General features: G+C 37.2%; 1 long non-coding RNA gene across 2 annotated transcripts; it reads right to left on the bottom strand.

Moving 5' to 3' along the window:
• Positions 1-956: 956 nt before the first annotated feature.
• On the bottom strand, positions 957-2,718 carry LOC144547069 (uncharacterized). Of its 2 annotated transcripts, XR_013508986.1 has the most exons (4): positions 2,572-2,718; positions 1,727-1,795; positions 1,601-1,645; positions 957-1,498 (listed from the first exon to the last, which is right to left on the bottom strand). It is a non-coding gene; the product is annotated as an uncharacterized LOC144547069 (long non-coding RNA). The 2 variants fall into 2 exon arrangements; XR_013508985.1 differs by having other exon boundaries at positions 1,727-2,718.
• Positions 2,719-5,870: the final 3,152 nt, after the last annotated feature.

Here is a 5,870-nt window from a genome sequence, read left to right as displayed (position 1 = left end):
CCTATTGAATTCATGAAATCAAAATTGACAAAATTTATTTTGCCTGAAGGGGACAAGGCCAAGCTATCCATTCAGCCAGTCGGGCAACAATTTTATTTTGTCCGAATTCTAACAATATTTTTCTTGTTAGATTTATTTTGACCTAACTTGGCTAAATGCTAAAACCATGATTTCAAAATTGAAAAAAGTGGCTTACAATTGTTCAGTTTAAAATTTAGCGCTCTGGCAAGCTCAAATTGGAATAGAAACACACAAAATTCCACCTCAGTTGTATGTGCATGAAAAAGTTATTTGATGCTTTGTTATTTTCATAAATCGAATAGAAACACACAAAATTTTACTTGAAAATTTTCTTCTCAAAATATTAGTTTACCAAACATGAACAATATCTTTCCTCTTTTTTTTTTTAAACTTGGTAGGGACTACCAAGGTCAAACATGAACAATATCAATTGACATACAATGATATGAGTAGAACTAGGGTGCTCTTAAGCTCACCAAAGTTTTGGTGAGCTTAACTCTAAAACTCATCAAATCGATTTCAAATGACGAATCCGAACCGTTGAAACCCGCCTACCTTACGTGTGATGCATCTACATGTGAAATTTTTAAACATTCAAATTAATTTAGTATTAAGTCAAGAGGTCAAAATTAGAAGGTTAATAAATTAATTTTAGTGCATTCATTTTTAAACGTTTTTTGATCGCTTGACTTTATACTAAATTAATTCGAATGTTTAAAAAATTTCACATATAGATGCATCACACGTAAGGTAGGCGGGTTTCAACGGTTCGGATTCGTCATTTGAAATCGATTTGATGAGTTTTAGAGTTAAGCTCACCAAAACTTTGGTGAGCTTAAGAGCACCCTAGTTCTACCCCAATGATGTACCAAGTTTTAATTTGCATATAAATAAACACAAACACATTCATTTATATAGTGACACCAATTAACCGCAATATGGTTCAAGCAACATAAATTAACATTTATGCCCGGATAATTAAAAAGCATGCTGCAATTTGGTGTAGTGCACCAAGGACAATTTCTTTAAACTGATGCAAAAAGGATTAAACAGCGGTCAATTTAATTTGGTAAAGTGCTACTACAATGGAAGCAGCATGAACCATCCAATCTCAATCAGATGGTGGAGCGCTACTAATTAACATTTAACAATAACAATAAAAAAAAAATTACCATAGCACAATGAAATATTACATATTTCATTTGACAGAAAAAGTGGAAGAAGAAAAAAATTACTTGTAGAGGTAAGCAGCAATGCCCAGAATGACACATAACAAGATGATTCAATACCAAAATTATGACTTTATCCCAGCTGCACAAAATTAAGAAAGATAAGAGCATAAACGAAACCAAGTAAGACTGTATAATTAAATTAAATTAAATCGTCGAACTTAAACCGTCTGATAATAACTAAGGTTATCAATTAATTCTTCTTCAGTCTGACATTTGTATTTTTCAAGTCAGAGGTTGCTTTCCACCTACACCCAATGAAAATATGTAAATAAATTATGAATAAACCATGTCGTAATATATATGAGGTGCCTCCCAAGATAAGTAATGTAGGGGCATGAAAAGTATACCTTAGTGTCAATCTTATCCGTCAGGGGGACTTGTGTATCCAGTTCCTGGTTATCACACAATTTGCATCAGTGTTAAACTTCTAAAGTAATGATGATTAAAATAAAATATAGTAATATTGAGTTGACCTCATTCATATCAGAAGCCATATTTTTGGGAATTTCAAGGCCTTCAGAAATAATGTCTAGTTCTTGGTCCTGGAAAAAACCAGAAAGACAACAATTGTTTAAGGAGCCATATTTACATAATAGATGTTAATAGCAGTGCTTGCATACCAAAATGGTACAAACTGGGAAATTAATAACTCTATGGTACTGTAATTGTTTGAGTGTTCTCAACTCTCAAGTATAAAAGGGTTTTGAGCCTAGCTGGTATGATATCGACATTTAAATAATATAATTCTTAGGGTCCTACTCAGCCTATCTTGTGTTCGGGTAAATTGTATTCTCCGATGTACCAGTCCTCTCAACAAAACAGCTGATACAGATACAGTACCCGAGGCCAGAAATAAAAACACTTCTGTTTCATCTTGCGCATCTCATACCATTGATTTGGTAGTCTTTGGTACAGATAGTTGGTAGTCTGTGTTTCTCAGGTATGCAAATTGCAGAAGGCATTGCAGTGTAAAATGTAAATAGAATATAGTTTGTAACGCACTAAGAACAGTTTAAAATGAAAATTTGGATAGTTTTGACTAATTTCTGGAATAAAGGAAGTTTTAGGGTTAAATTGCAAAATAACAAAAATAAGTATATTCATTGATAAAGAGAAAGTGCGGAGGTCTCCTCTTTAAAGGCTAATGTCGTTTTTTCTGGAATAAATGAAGTTTCGGGGTTAAAATTGCAAAATAACAGAAATAAGTATTTTCATTGATAAAGAGAAAGTGAGAAAGTCTCCTCTTTGAAGGCTAATTTCCTAATACAATCTAAAAATCTAATTGGCACATAGCACTGCCAACGACAGGCCTCTTTACTTTGATAGCTTCATCTCCAGTTCTCTCAATTAACTTCTTCCATCTTCTCGTCCTTCGCCTCCATTACTGCTTTAATGGTGAGGATGTTGTGTGTGGTCGTGTGGTCTCCAGCTACGTAACTCACTGATTCCACTCGTTTCTTGAGGCTCATTCTGACATTCTGGGTCCCAGCATTCAGCCTTTCTACTCCTTCATTACTACTGACGTGAGCGGTCCCACTATTCAGTGGCTGAATCCCTTCTGAAACCCTTATAAGATTTCGGCCCAATGGGCCCATATCGTTTCTTCAAGCCTAGCGACTCTTCTTCTCCCCTCACTAGTCACGAGCCCATCTTTTAAACAGAGTGCCTACGGCTACTCCCAAATCCCCCTCCGCCATTGCTAACAGAATGCTAAGAGCACAAGCACTGGAGATATCCAGCAGAAAAATACTACTGGAGAGATTTACCGTTAGAATAAATTAGAGGACAATTAATTCTAGAATGGTCGTTCTTGTAACTAACTCAGCAACTGGTCTCTAATCACTCATGTTTCTATATAAAGGCATGCAGTACAATGTCACAGATGATAAAAAAACATAATCACCCAATTATTTTCTTTTAGTCTGATTTGCTTGCCTCTGATTTCAAGAATCAGTACCCAACCTGATTTTTTCCAGTTCTTCAATACCAGAAAATTACAAAATCTTCAAGATCAACATCTAATCTCAAAGATTAGTACCAGATCCTCAAGAACACCAACAATGACATCTGAAACACCTGAAAATCCCATTCAAATCACCAATTGCATCAAGACGAGGTTATGTCCTGAGAATTATAAAGAGAATTATCCTCACTGGGAAAGAGAAATTTTTGATGTTCTTTGTGGCCATGGTCTTCTAGATTTTTTTAATGGCACCAATCTTCCTTCAATTCCTGCTGACGGCACCACTAGTGCTGAGTTTGAGTGCTGGAAGACAAAAGATAAGGTTATACGGGAGTGGTTGTTCTCCACTCTGGCTCCAGACATTCAGTCTAATCTGGGACAGATGGCACATGAAACAACTCATCTGCTGTTGAAATCTCTTCGCAGCATGAACAGCACCGATCCTTTCCCCAGTGAATTTAATCTTGAAGATCCGCTTTTCATCGTAAAGTCCAGTACCAGATCCTCAAGAACACCTGAAAATACTACCAATCCTCAGCCACCGATTGTTCACAATCCAGGCACCGCCTCTTCCAATGACATTTACTTCATTGACAAAAATTCCAGCCTGTTTGCTGGCCCAGCTCAATACACACCACTTTCTCAGCCACCGGCTGTTCACAATCCAGGCCAATATTCCAGCCTGTTTGCTGGCCAAGCTCAAAACCTACCACTCTCTCAGCCAGCCACATATTACTCTCAACCTGTCAACAACGCATGTGCTGTCCCAAGGCAGACCCCTGCACAGTTCCCTGCCACTAACAATTTTGGTCATTTAATTTCAAATTCAGAGAGAGGACAAAGCAACGTTAATGAGATAGGATGGGGTCAAACTTTTCCTCCATTGACCGATGGCCAATATCAGTGCCAAATCTGTTTCAAATATGGTCACACGGCACATTACTGTCTCAAATATCAGCAAGAGATTCTTCTCTCGCCTTCTGAGAGACAGTTTTTGTATTCTGAGGCCCCTATAAACCTCACCTCGGTTCTAACTTCCAGCCAGTTTGAGGACCAAACTCAATACGCACCACCCTCTCAGCAGCAACCTCTTGGTCTTGCTCTCAATCTGGAAAATGGTGCAGGTCTGTTCATTTATACTTGGGCTCTTTGATTATTTACACTCCTCTTAAACCTCTTTATTGCATTAATTAGTAAGAACCTTATCAATGTTTTGTAAGTACTCAAAGATAATCATGTAATTGTGCTTTAATTTCTTCATGCTTACCTCTTTATTATTTCTTATCAAGGATCGAGCAACCCTCCAGACTCTTCAGCATGGCACAACATATAACGGGCTTTGTGATATTTGTCTTCCCTGACCTAATCTTTTCTAGCTTGGAGAACGCCTCTTCGATTTGCTAATTCTTCTCCTTTGAAAATATAAGCTTTTCAAACAGCACACAAACTATCACTTTTCAATCTTATGAATTTCCTTTTGTTCATACTGTTATCATGCAAAGGCACATAATTTGCCTTGTAAATTTTCTTTCTATTTTTACCGCTTTCCTTTATGGCCTGCTCCAGTACTTTCAAAGGAAGGAATGTGATAAGTTTTTCGCTTTAGTTGGCTTTTTTTCTGTGCATTTTTTTGGTTTGTTTGTAAGCAGCAAGTTGAAAACTTGTCATCTTATACAATCAAAATACTAAATTGTGCATTGCAATGGTGAGTCTGAGGTTAAACCCTTCATTAGGTTATATCCAACCATGACCTTTTCTCTCTCCTGAACAGAATGGAGCCATGACCTTTCACCATGTCAAGTTTAATGAACAATTTTACCCCTTTAACTCAGGTTGCTCTTCCTTCTCAAAACACTGACATTTCTACAAACACTTCATCAGCACTCCTGGTGTTACCACCATCCTCCTTTACTGCCACTAGCACTCATTAATAACTCTAATCCCTCTTTATTTATACATCGTCAGCTTGAGAGCGTGAATTACTTCGTAAATCAAGGAACAATGAGAAACGTAGGTGAATTTTGCAAAAACTTAAGACGAATTTCTATTCTTTATCCTAATGTCTGTCGCTTCAATTAATTATCTCCAGTCCGTTCCTTGCTTCAGTTCTCTTTTTACTATTGGTTGGGTCCCACTACACAGCGACATGAGATGGGGCCTGCATCGCAGAGGGTGATCATTTAGACATCTAGGGCTGTCAACCAACTTGGCTCGGGCCGAGCTGGACCCTAGCTCAGCTTGTTAATTCTGAATTCGTATCTTCTGCATTAACTCAAAAAATAATCTTTTGAGTGGACCATTTGATCATCTTTGAGATTTGTGCAAATTAGATCCGCTCTAATATTAAAGACCCCCAATGTTTTAGACAATGACCAAATGGGCCCCGTTTATGGTTGAACGACCAACATGTATTAACTCAAAAGATGCTCTTTTGAGTTAATGCAGACAATGCAGACTCGTTAATTCTGAACTGAACTTGGACCGAGTGAGTTGGACTCAGCTTGAAATCGTGACAAGCCAACCCAAGCTAGCACACGAACTGACGAGCTGACTGACTGGACTTATTGGATTACTATTATACAAATTCAAAAAATATTAAATAAGAAAGCTCATTAATCATTTATATAATCCAAGCCAATAGAATTCATACATAA

Source organism: Carex rostrata, chromosome 30 (assembly GCF_964058835.1).
Source record: "Carex rostrata chromosome 30, lpCarRost1.2, whole genome shotgun sequence".
Taxonomy (NCBI): Eukaryota; Viridiplantae; Streptophyta; class Magnoliopsida; order Poales; family Cyperaceae; genus Carex; species Carex rostrata.
Note: the sequence above shows the minus strand (reverse complement) of the source record. Positions and strands in the feature narration are given on the sequence as shown.